General features: G+C 36.3%; 1 non-coding gene and 1 pseudogene across 1 annotated transcript; one reads left to right on the forward strand and one right to left on the reverse strand.

The window, feature by feature from the left end:
- Nucleotides 1-243: 243 nt before the first annotated feature.
- Nucleotides 244-407, reverse strand: LOC112209532 (U1 spliceosomal RNA). The gene has a single exon (XR_002944376.1). It is a non-coding gene; the product is annotated as a U1 spliceosomal RNA (small nuclear RNA).
- Nucleotides 408-8596: 8189 nt separating this feature from the next.
- LOC100613584 (ras-related protein Rab-9A-like) lies at nt 8597-11131 on the forward strand (annotated as a pseudogene).
- Nucleotides 11132-13973: the final 2842 nt, after the last annotated feature.

Below are 13973 nucleotides of genomic sequence, written 5' to 3' on the forward strand. Positions count from 1 at the left end.
ATTTATATGCTGCCCTGTGGAGGCTTCCCCCCACCCCCTTATCTAGACAAAGTTCTCAAGCATTTGCAAATGTCATCTTAACACTATTTGATCTTTCTAAGAAATAACCACTTGCTGTGTTATTGTTTTGTACTGGAGGAGACCAATTTCTGTAGACACACTGAATTGTTTCCAGTATATGGCCTTCTTTCACCTTTCTATATACACTAAAAGAGTCAATTTTCTTTTCTTTTCTTTTTTTTCCACATGAAAGCACAAACACAGTCCTTCACTTCCACAAATTATGCAGCTGAGTTTCCCACATTTGGGGAAATCTCAGGGGTCAGCACATCTGGAGTGCAATAAATCAGCCTTTCCCTGAGAAAGCCACCTTTGTGATCATGGTATCTCCCCTGGCAGAGAAGTTTCCATTTTCTTTTTAAGATTTCCATTAGCCTTCAAAAGAAAATACAAATATAAATGTAATAGAATTTAGAATAATTTCCAGTATCAGCTTAAAATGTTAATTTCAATCATCCATGATTACTATCTTCTAAAAAAGTTCAAATTCTGACACAGGCTTCTACAAAACTGTAAGAAAAAACACTATGGTAAACAATGAAATAACTGCTAAATAAAGCTACCATACATTTTATGCACTGATATGCTCATTTTTGATAGTGACTCTTTTTTTTTTTTTTTGAGACGGAGTCTTGCTCTTATGGCACCCAATTGTATCTAACAGCCTTTCCCAGCCTTCTGGAATTTTATTATGTGGTCTAAGAGCTTTAAAAATAGGCAGATGAAAAGAATTTATTATATATAGTAGTAGCTAATATTTTGTTGCCTATTATGTGCCATTCAGAACAAGTGTTTGAGGTAATCTAATTAATATTAGACTTAGTTTCTTAAGCGGGTAACCTTAGTAAATCCATTTAACAAATTAAAAAATTACAGTTAGGAGAAATACTTTGCCAGTTATTACAGATTTAGCCAGTTGAGGGGCTAGCTAGCAATCTGACTCAAATATCTGACCTCTTGACATATTACCAACTTAAAATGTTTTGCTAAATATACTATCCATGCATTACTATAAGTGAATTAAACACAGTAATGCTATATTACTTTTCATAGTTCCATTTGTTATTCTATACTTAGGATTATGCTCTGTGGCACAGGCTGGACTACAGTGAGAAGATGATAGCTCATAGCTCAATGAGGCCTCACACTCCAATGTTCAAGGAATATTCCTGCCTCAGCCTTCCAATTACTTTGGATTAGAGAAATGCACCACCATGTCCAACTCACCTCATTATTTTTACTAAATATGAGCAGTCTTTTATGACTACCTTTTTTAAGAAAAACAAAACTTACTTGGTGTTCACTCATTTTTCAGGGACATTTTAGAAGGTAAAGCAAGAATCCTGTGATTATAAAACAGCAATATTAATTGGCAGTACAAAATTGATTTCAATTCTGTTAATATAAGAACACACACGATGGGTAAAGCAATTTTCAATGGCAACAATTAAATTTGCCTGATTTGCTAATGATCAGTCATTTTCTTTCAGAGCTGGCTAAAATGCAACATATTTACACTGCTTGGTGTTTACTGTTTACTGTCTACTGTTATACTGCTTACTGTTTACTGTTCTTAGGAGTCAATTTTAAAAGTTGCAAAAAAATGGCTTGTCTTTTTTCTCATTACCATGACAAAAAAAATAAAATAGTTTTTTTCTCTCTAGCATGTATCTTACTTAATACAATTATATTATATTCCAAGTCAGAGGCCAGGTTTTTTCTTTTTGCCATGGGAGCATTTATAATATAAATTTCTTTGGAAAAGGTAATTTTAGTAATCTAATTATTTAACGTAAAGAATAACACGAATAGGCTTCCTGTTACACTTATAGTACACATTTCACTATCTTATTCTCTTAAAAATTATAATAAAGGGAAAATCACGTCATTTGCCACATTATCAATAGTATCAAAAGTTTTCATGTGCAATTTGGATTAATATTATCTTTGCCTGTATTGTTATCTACTGCCTTGAACGGTGCTTGGTACACAGCCGATGCTGATATATATCTGTTGAATACTGCCTGTTGAATAGACTAAATGTTCATTACACAAACCATTACAAACTTAATAAGGAGAATAATAAATTAATACATGAATCCCATATTATCCACGTAATTGATTTTCCACGTTAACCCAACATGTATACCTTTACGGTAATCACATCCTTTGATGAGATGAGGCTAAGATGTGATTTAGCCTTATTTTAGAGCAAATAAAAGAAGTTACATAGTAAACAATATATGACTACAAATAATTTTTAAAATGGCATAAATTAAATTCAATTGATAGGAACTCTTAATGTCATTTACAACATTAATTAATCTGCTTGAAATCTATGATGGTGGACAAAAGAAGAATTAGAAAATTTTCATTGTTAAAATCTAATATTTCAGTTGTTTACAATTTAAGATGATCATTTGCCTTTAATCATTGTGTTCTACAGCTTTATAATAACTTTAGTTTATTATCAGGTTTTCAGTGTGCTTATTATAATGTCTACTGAGTGAAAATTTTGTGTGTTTGTGGGGGTGTGTGTACAGAGTTTCCAGATATATAGTATGATTTGTTTCTAGAATCCTATAACAATAAAACTTTGAATCTCCTGGTAGAGTTGGGCAACAAATTCTGGTGCAATTCTTAGGCTTCTTTTACTGCAGATGATACAACTAAGAGTTCTAGAATAATGCTAAAGATCAGTTTTTAGAATAAGCACAGTTCTTTAAAATTATCATTTTTCTCAAAACCAGTCTGGCCAAGATTGTGAAACCCCATCTCTTCTAAATATAAAAAAATTACTTAGGCGTGGTGGTGGGCGCTTGTAATCCTAGCTACTCAGGAGGCTGATGCAGAGAATTGCTTGAACCCCGGAGGTGGAGGTTTCGGTGAGCTGAGATTCTGCTCCTGCACTCCAGCCTGAGTGAGAGAGTGAGACTCCTTCTCACACACACACATCATCATAGTAATAATAATAATAATAATAATAATAATAATAATAATAATAAAAGTCTTCTCTGACATACTAATTAAACTAACTACTTAGAGGCTATGGATTGCTTTTGGATAAGTTAATATTATCTACCATGATAACATTAAATTAAAAAAAAATTCCATTCTAAGACATACCTTTCTGTGACTCTTTTTCATTATTACTTCTGTGGTAACACACGTATCCTTTTAGATGATTCCAAATTGTGGACATATGTATCCAACTCCCCATTACAATTTTTTATTTGGTGTCCCACATGTTTCTAAAATGCAATCCACTCAAAGAGGTTCTATTTTTTCTATCAGTAAATTGCATTACTATTACCACAGCTTATCAAATCACACCCAGGACATAGGTGTTAACATCTCTTTCCTGCTCCACTTCCTCAAATCTCCAATTACGAACACCTGGCTATCCTAACTCATAAAGAGCTCATAAATTTGTCTACACATATGTTCTACATTGCTAGTTTTTCTATTATGGAGCACCCACAATCTTTTTCTACAGATAATTTTGAATACTTCCTTACTGTGGTCTATTGTGGAACTTTCTATTTTATAGCTAATGACATGCTACTAATATATGCCTTTTGTGATCCTCTAGTGGTTTATCATGTTACACTGAATATCTCACATGATTGCTAAAAAGCCAAGTTATGTCAATACTAAGTCTGTACCCATTAGCTACTTAAAAAAAAAAGCTTAACAAAGTAACCCTTTCTACTGCAAGATGCTTTTTACTCTTCAAATCTGTCACATACTCCCTATAGTAGGCAGGAGAGCACTTTGTATTTCTCTTGTTTATTATGGTGCTTTGTAGCCCACCTGGGCTGTTAATTCAGTACTGTATTTTCAAAATCATAATTAAGACAGATTCAAAATACTTTATCTGAAATGCAAAAAGCCCAATTAAGCAAGGCTTTTAAAACTAAGATTCATATGTAACTCAATTTCCGATGCAAAAAAGACTTAATTGAGGGAAGCTACTTAAGCCTTCATTCACGTACCCTTCACCCTTAAAGGGAATACCCATTACTTTTATAGAAGCATTAGTATGTTTAATTCTTGGGTACTTTTGGGAGCCTTACAGGGAATAACACACAATGTGATGCAAATGTGATGACTCAGTTTTCTCAAATCCAAAAATTCCTAAAACCTAAAACATACTACCTAAATGCCTTAAGATGTATAAATGTATATTGAACCTTGGCAATTACATTTAAACTTACGTTATATCATAAACCAACCATGTGTTGTGTATGAGAAACTAAAATCTCAAGTTAAATTGAGCAAAACAAAAATTTTGTGAGTTCTTAAGTTTCATAATTTTAAATTTAAAATAAATATTGTATTTGTGTTTCTATAATGTATGCTTCTACTCTACTAGAAGTATCCCAGCATCTCAGATGTAGTCAGACTAGGCTGAGAAAAAGAAAGCACAGAGATGGTCAGAGCAGGAAGAGGAAAGGGTAAAATTTATTTCCTCCTGGAGGTATATATTAATAATAAAAATACACTTTCATTACAGGAATGTGTGACCATAGAACTTAGTTTTAGATAGTAAAATATTTGTGATTCTAACAAGTTACTTAAAATGATCTGCTAATTGTCTGAGTCATCATATAAATGTGACCTAATATTTATCAATATCAGGGAGATATTAACTAGTAATTAAATTCTAGCTATATCCATAAATTAGTAATTTTTGAAAAGTTGCACTAACACCTGAATTGCTGATATTCAAATTGGACAACAGCATCTGTAATAAATTTCCCCTTCTTTTCACTCATAAAAATGACATAAAATAACATTGAAAACACTACAAATATTTTTGTTGTACATTTCTGACAATCTATCCATGCCTTTAGTACTACTGTGCAATAGGTTGATGTGACAAAAATCAGGCTTCTCTAAGAGAGCTTTACTGAATATCGCATTTCTTAATTTATGCTAACATCAACAAAAAATTTAACTGAATTATTTATTTACATTATCACTAAATTTCTTTTACTTTATTTTAACAAAAACATACATATATGGTAAGTTTCACATAGAAGTCATTTTTAAACCTGACCAGCAAAACAACCACTTGGGATCCCTTAAGGATATGGATTCCTTTTCAAGGTTCTAGAAATTCTGATTTAGATAGTGTGGATATGACCTGGAAGCCAGTACTTTTCAAAAAGCAACATTAAGAGATAACATCGGCTTGGCACAGTGACCCAAGTCTGTAATCACAGTACTTTGGGAGGGCGAGGTGTGCGGATCACAAGGTCAGGAGATCGAGACCATCTTGGTTAACATGGTGAATCCCTGTCTGTACCAAAGTATGAAAAAAGTTATACATATATATGTGTGTGTGTGTGTGTGTGTGTGTATGTATATACACACATATATAAATGTGTATATATATACATATATATAAATGTGTATATATATACATATATACATATATAAATGTGTATATATATACATATATATATATAAATGTGTATATATATACATATATATATATACATATGTATATTGGTCAGGCAGGTTGCAGTGAAATGAGACCATGCCCCTGCACTCCAGCCTGGCCAGAGAGTTAGACTCCATCTCAAAAAAAAAAAAAAAAAATACAAAAGAAAAAGATAACATCAAGAGGTCATCAATCAGGCACAATATCTAATCTTAAAGGTTACCAGAAAAATGAAACAAGTGCATGAATATAAATTACCTGAGAATACATGAAATACATTAAAGTTACACAGATTTGCAATGCATTTTGATATGTATATGTGTATATGTACATGGAATATTGCTTGTACATTAGGACAGTTTACATGTTATAACTTGATTAAAATGTGCTTCTCATTTAATATATAAAAATAAAAACATCATTGATATAAAATTATGAAAATATCTTACCTGAGCTTGCATACATTACAAACAAATATATATTTCTGTAAATATAAACCCTATGCTCTGAATCTTTTCTTCTCAGGAGATCAAATACTGCTCTTAGTAACTGACCACTCTTGCTAAAGTTGTTACATTTCTCTGAAAAGCAATTATTCATTGGTGTAATAGAATCAAGATTTAAAAACAACTTCTATTTGAATAATGAGTCCTGTTCTCATAAACAGCAAACATCTCACAAAGAAAATTATTAAATACAATTCCTCTTTGAGAGAAAAAATGAACAGCTGTGGTAAATTTTATTGCAGATGTTGTATGCTGTTATAATTAAAACAAAAACAACAACACTTCCACAACTTCAAAAGAATAATTTAAGCCATGCAGTTATTTACATTGTCACTAATTTTAATTTTATGTTACAGGTTTTTTTTACTAAAATATATTTCAATTTAACCATTAGAAAAGGACATTTTAAAAAATATAAACCTCAGGGATTTCCTAAGTAACTGTGTATATTCAATACAAAAAATCACTTAATCTTGTTTTTCAGAGAGTGCAGAAATCAGTATTCATTAGCATAAAATAATTTTTAGATCTCACAGGTGTTGTAATGTATTGTAAGCATGCATTTGTGTATGGAAAATACATCAATTAGAGTCATATAAGTTTGCTGATTTGAATTTGCAGACAACAGAATTTATTTGTAAGTATTTAATTACTCCAAAAAGCAAAACAGAAATAATAGCTGTACAATTACCTGACTAGAAGTGATAGAGCAGGAGCACCTTCATCTTGAACCAACACCATCACTTTAACATCCAGTTCTCTTTTTAGCCTCATGCATTTCAAGGAAATCACTTCTCTCCTAACTACAAATAACAAGCACATTCCTTTCCCTTCAGGTGCACTAAGATAGGGAAGCTAGAAGCAGACATGGGGGATATGCCTGCAACTCCAGAAAGATGTACAAAAACAGAAAAGGAACTCTCTCTCTCAGATAACCACAGCAAAGAGACACAGAGGCAGTGCAAGCCTCTGATAAACTCTCCGAGACTGAATTGTGAAAAATTCTTTATCTGTTAGTGTGTGGCTCTGACTTAACCTGGCTAGCCACCCCTCTCAGATTGATTCAAAATAAACCTGTCTGTGTTGACTGTCAAGTCACCATTCAGGTTTCTCTCCTCTTTCTTTACTTCTTACATTGGGTGCTGAAATCCGGGACTGGTGTTGGGGGCAGAGGCTCCCTTGCATCCCAGGAAGCTGTGGGCAATGGCAGTTTACCCTAAGTTAACTCGTGGATCCTGAGAGTCTCTGGCCACATGCCCCATCTTTTCTCTCATTTTACTCTTAAAGAGAAGGACAACTGACCTGAAGGGAACTGCAAGGCTCAGGTCAGGGCTCTAAAACCCTCAAGTCTCAGGAATCCACCTCTGAGCACCAACAATAGTTATTTCACTTCCTAACACTGGCTCCCTCTTTCCTCTTCTCTCTCTCTCTCCATCTCTCTCATTATCTTACTCTCTCTTCCTCATGTGGCTCCAGTCTGGGAGACCCTTTGCCAATTCCAACTGGAACATCCAACAAACAACACTAATTCAGCCATCTGGTAAGATCTACCTCTTCCTGGCTTCCTCCTTGTACTGGAGAAAGTCTGGCCTGCTGTCCATTTCCTTGAAAGACCAATGGGACTAAGCTAGAGGAAATCTTGGGGGGACACAGTGCTTTCTCAGCATAACTGTCCTCTTTCAGAAAGAGGATTCAGGGTTTCTGTCTATTGTCTGGGGACATCTAGAAGAAAACAGATCATTTTCAAAGTAGCTTTATAGCAAATCCAGCTTCCCAGAAATTCTAATAGTTAAATATGTGAATGTACAAATATATCATTCACTTGTACCCATGGAAAAGAATATATCATTCACTTGTACCCATGGAAAAGGTTTAATGTTACTGCCATTTACAGGAAAAACAAACAAACAAAAAATAACAGGTTTTACATTAAATTTAAAAATTGCTAAAAGTTACATTATAACACATAATTGAAGGTGCTAAACATAAATTTTCATGCAAGCCGTATAAAACTGGTTTGGCCAGACACAGAGCTAGCTTGAAAAGTTATTTCTTTTCATACCCCATTGACACCTGTAATGCCAGGAAGACAGAACCGTTCACTCCCTTGAAAGGGAGGTGAATCCAGGGAGCCAAGAGGTCTAGCACAGCGGATGCCTTCCCCATGGAGCCCAGCAAGCTAAAATCTACTGCCTTGAAATTATTGCTGCCAGCACAGTAGTCTTAAGTCAACCTGAAGTGCTTGAGATTGGTGGGGACAGGGACGTCAAACAGTACTGAGGCTTGAGTAGGTGGTTTTCCCTTCAGAGTGTAAACAAAGCCACTGGGAAGTCACTGCACCTCAGCAAAGCTACTGTAGCCAGATTGCCTCCCTAGATTCCTCCTCTCTGGTCAGGGCATCTCTGAATGAATGGCAGCAGCCCCAGTTAGGGGTTTGTAGATAAAACTCCCATCTCCCTGAAACAGAGCACCTGGGGGATAGGGTGGCTGTAGGCACAGCTCCAGCAGACTTAAACCTTCCTACCTGCTGGCTCTGAAGAGAGGTGCAGATTTCCAACAGACTACTTCCTCAAGTGGGTCCATGAAGCCCATGCCTCTTGACTGGGAGACTCCTCCCTGCAGGGATCCACAGACACTTCATACAGGAGTGCTCTGGCTGGCACCTGGCAGGTGCCCCTGTGGGAGGAAACTTTCAGAGGAAGGAATAGGCAGCAATCTTTGCTTTTCTGCACCCTCTGATAGTGAAACACAGGCAAAAATGGTCAGAAGTGGACCTCCAGCAAAGTCCAGCACACCTGCAGCAGCGGAGCCTGACTGTTAGAAGGGAAACTCATAACAGAAACGCACAGTATCAACATCTACTAAAAGGATTTCCACACACGCACACATAAAAAAACTATTCAAAAGTAACCAACATCAAAGAACAAAGGCACATAAATGCACGAAGATGTAAAAAAACAGCACAAAATGGCTGAAAATTCCAAAAACAAGAAAGTCTCTTCTCCTTCAAAGGATCACAACTCCTCATCAGCAAGAAAACAAAACTGAATAGAAAATGTGTTTTAGGAAGAAGTAGGCTTCAGAATGTGGGTAATAAAAACTCTTCTGAGAAAAGGAGAATGTTCTAACCCAATGCCAGGAAGCTAAGAACCTCAAAAAAAGGTCAGGGAAATTGATAACTGGAATAACTAGTTTAGAGAAAAACATAAATCAAAAACACAGCAAAAAGACTGCGGAAAGATACACAATTATCACTTGCCAAATTGATCAAGTGGAAGAAAGATATCAAAGACTGAAGATCAACTTTTTGAAATAAAGCATAAAGAAAATGTCAGAGAAAAAGGAATGAAAAGGAACAAACAACATGTCCAAGAAATACAGGCCTATGTGAAAAGACGAAACCTACTTGGTTTGCTTGTTTGTTTGTTTGAGATGGAGTCTTGCTTGCCCTGTCATCCAAGCTGGAGTGCATGTGTGCAATCTCAGCTCACTGCAACCTCCTCCTCTCGGATTCAAGGGATTCTCCTGCCTCAGCCTCCTGCGTAGCTGAGATTACAGGCACACACCACCACCCCTGGTTAATTTTTGTATTTTTAGTAGAACGAGGTTTCAGCCTGTTTTTCATGTTGGTCTCAAGCTCCTGATCTCATGATCTGCCCACCTTGGCCTCCCAAAGTGCTGGGATTACAGGCATGAACCAACGTGCCTCGCTTAAACATGGCTCTTCCTTTTGGCTCAGATATAACTATAAAGTTTCTTGCTCTCTCAACACTAACCTCCATTACCTTTGTCATAAACATACTCCCTAAGGTATAAATCTTGCTGTATCAGAAACATACAATCTTTGGTCTCTTATCCATCTCTAACCAACAGTAGTGGAGCTTACTATGAGCAGAGAGGGGCTTCTCATAGATTCACTGTTCATAACAAGAGCTTTGATGTCACATTTCAGCTAAAGTACCAGCTTCACAGTCAATTGTGACCTGATAAAGGGGAAGAGTGAGCCCTTTTTAGTTGTTTCAGAGAATCATGGTAGTATAGTAGCCCACACATGGCTATATGCCCAGTAAACAAGTCTTATTTTTAGTTATTCTGTAGGTCTATGTGTGTTACTTCAGTTAAATGCTGATATTCGGCCAGGCATGGTGACTCACGCCTGTAATCCCAGCACTTTGGGAGGCCGAGGCGGGTGGATGACGAGGTCAGGAAATCAAGACCATCCTGGCTAACACTGTGAAACCCCGTCTCCGATAAAAATACAAAAAAATTAGCCAGGCGTGGTGGCAGGTTCCTGTTGTCCCAGCTAATCAGAAGGCCGAGGCAGGAGAATAGTGTGAACCTGGGAGGCAGAGCTTGCAGTGAGCCAGATAATGCCACTGCACTCCAGCCTGGGCAACAGAGCGAGACTCCATCTCAAAAAAAAAAAAAAAGAAAAATAAATAAAGCTGATATTCATACACTCATATAGATGAATAGGTAGGCAAAAAGGAATGTTATGGTGCTTTTTTATTTTCAAGGGTTGTTGAAGCTCTTGTGATTAACAGTGGCAGGAAATTCATCACTTTTTAAAGTAATTCTCTTTGGAGACGGTGGGGTTGGGAGGAGTTCACTTAGGAACAGATAAGTAACTAATAAGTTTGGCACTCAGCTGTTCCATGCAATAGATGTGGAATTTTAAAATAAGATTTGAAAGGGATGGACATTTTGTTACCATACAGATTTGTGACATGGCAGATCAGGAGAGATTCTGAAGCCTGAGGACGCCATTTTACAGAGGTTCTGACAGTTCTCTGCTTATGTTTAGAATCAATGATTTAGGAAGCTTCCAGAACTTAAGTAATTGGAAAGAACCTGAGAGATTTCCTTTTGTAGTTCTGCATTCCAGGACTGGCATAAACGAAAGGCAGGTGTTTATAGAAGAACAGCTGCATTATGCAGGAAGGACAGTGACTACCCTTACTTTGTAACAAGTGCAAAAGATGCCACAAATGTGGCAGCAGCCTTTGAGGATGGGGTTCAAAAAATTCTTGCGACTGCGGATACGTCAGATCACTTGATGAACACAGGCATGTTCAACCTTCACCAAAAGCCCAAGCCTAGCACATCTTGTTATTGAATGTTAGAGTTAAGGCAGATGCATTCTAACCAATTCACACATATACACAAAATCAACATGGACATGGAGAAGACAATTAGTGTTTGTAGCAGTGTATTACTTACTAATAAGATTCAACAAGTGTATAGTCCTGTGTCATTAGTTGGTGGGAGATGGGACATATCCACTCATGGAAGAATATATTTTCTCAATAATGAAACCTTACACTTATAAATTGTAATGGTTGTCTAAAAACCAATGGTTTCTTTGATTTACACATGCAAATTAGAGAGCTAATAAATGAGAGGACCAAGACTTTAATTATAATTAAGATAAGAAACTTGACTATTCTAGAATTTATACTTGAAATTTTTTCCTGGAAAAATGGGAAACTAATTTTTGTATGTACATGATTTTTATGCAATTAACATTGTATTCTTGGTGAAAGAAAATGATTTCCTAAGACAATAATGTTGGATATGAAAGATTAGAATCTAACATATTTCCAATGCATTCTTATTTAATTTACTTATTTATCCTTTTCAAAATGACTTAACCTTTTTTATTTCCATTCCACATAGTATTAGAATTATTCTTACTAGTAATTACTCTTCATTTGTGTGTCATTAATAAACTTATACCACCACAGGTCATGTTTCACAGCCCCAGGAGGAGGGATGGCCAACAGTGGCACAAGAGTTGCCTCATACACTGTCACACATCCAGCTAAATTCAAGCTGTCCATGAATAAAAAGCATTTCCATAGACAACGTTCAGTTTTCAGATAAAGACCAACTACTGAACTTGGAGAAAAGACAAATCTGCATTTGATAACTGATTTAAGAAATATAATATGTGTTCAGAGGATACAAAATTACAATTCCACTAATGGGATAGCTAATATTTGTGTTACTTTCTTCACTCTTGTGGAAAGTCTCCTAGTTGAAGTTAAGCCATTGCTTTTGAACACAAGACACAAGCTAACTTTATCACTCTCAGAGGAAATACTAAGAAGGATTGTACTTTGTCAGAGGGTAAATAAAGATGTCTTTATTAGCCCATGTATTTGCTTAGTGCCTCCTCTATTACTGAACATCGTTTAGTGATTCTCTCTCAAGGAATTTTGTGTTTGTTTAAAAAAATATTTGCTGCAGAGATCAGACTTGATAAAGCAAATTGTGTCCTCTTATGGATGTTAATTTTCCATGCAGCTGGTGACTATCTGATTCTACGGAAGTTAACTGAAGCTTGGAATGAAGGTGGATGAGACCTGCAACTGGGGAGTGATGGGGATATCAAAGGACATGCTGGGTGAGGGGAGGTGGCTGTCATATAGGGGGTGGAGTTCTGAAAAATTACATCAAAACATTTCTCTTCCTGGCCCCACCCAATGTAGCCATTGGGAAAGATTTTATAAAAAATACAATAGAAAATGCTAGGAGAACAAAGCAGGTGGTGAGTGTGGCAGCAGGAGCAGTGAGAAGCAGCTGCAGAGCCACCCTGGACAGAAGGACCATAGACGATACTTCATAGTTTGAAGGAAGGGTGGTTCCCAGTGGTACAGAAGTTGCTCCATACAGTCTGTCATATATACAGCTAGATTCAAGCTATGAATAGAAAGCTTTTCCATAGAGAGAGTTCGGTTTATAGAAAAGGCTAACTACCGAACTTGGAGAATAGACAAATGTGCATTTAATAACTTATGTAACAATTACAATGTGCTGAGTAGAGGATACAAAATTATAATTCCATTCCAATTAAATAAATATTTTGTTAATTTTCATTCTTTGGGAAAGTTTCCAAGTTGAAGAGAAAACATTCCTACTGCTTCTTATCTTAGAAGAAAACTATTTACGTTTCTGGAAAAACCTAAATTTTCGCTTTTGTATCATGACACCACCATATAAGTTTTCTGACAATAAACGTGTCAGGTAGAGTAGCAAAGTGGTAAGTAGAGAAACGCACCAGTGTGGTACCCAGTGAAAGGTGGTGTCTGGACAGTCAGTGCTTTCTGGATCTCTGGACTGACAACTAGGAAGTGTTGAAGTGACTGAAAAGATAAAGATCACAAGTACAGCATGGTTAAAAGAGAGATTGAGAATATCTATGTCCATGGAAAAGGATGTATTCTGGAAGTTTCCAGGTATAACAAGAGGATGAAACTCCATATCCGCATTTCTTCTGGATCACTCTTGGAGCACTAAAGCAGATAACCAACTTAGTGGTAACATACATGTTCTAACAGGGGACTGATTTTAAGACTGATTTCATTTCATTGCTCTTATGTTAAAGAGCCTTAAAGGGACATCACCTACCAGATCCAAGCTTTGCCAGCTTATCTTTCCCCATGATCAGCTCCTATCTATCAGCTGACAGTTCTACCCATGTGACCCAGTGCTCTTCTTCACACCTTCATGACTGCCATACTTTTCTCTGCAGCCCACATTGGAGGTCACATTTAATGCTCCACTTTCCTTGCAGCTCCTTCAAAGAATTTGTCACACATGAAATTTGGCACTTAACTTTACTACAAAACACCGAGGACATGGATTGCTATTCCTATTTCACCTTCATTAGCATGGAGAAAAGGCTATTTTCAATGTGCCACTGTCAGGAGCTGAGCCATGTCTTCCTGCTGTCACTCACGCTGCTGCTCTTGGATGGATGATATCCCTCTGGATTATATGCTCATTGAGGGCAGGAACAACTGTATTAAAAAATACATGCTTGCTGAAATTACTCCTAGAATTCTATATGAGTCTTACCTTTTTCTGCACCCATAGATCTGGGATTTAGTTTGTTTCAACATCAGTGCTGTATAACAGGTTAAGACATCATATTAGTTTGAACACTACCAATAGGG

Source organism: Pan troglodytes, chromosome Y (assembly GCF_028858775.2).
Source record: "Pan troglodytes isolate AG18354 chromosome Y, NHGRI_mPanTro3-v2.0_pri, whole genome shotgun sequence".
In the NCBI taxonomy this organism is placed as follows: Eukaryota; Metazoa; Chordata; class Mammalia; order Primates; family Hominidae; genus Pan; species Pan troglodytes.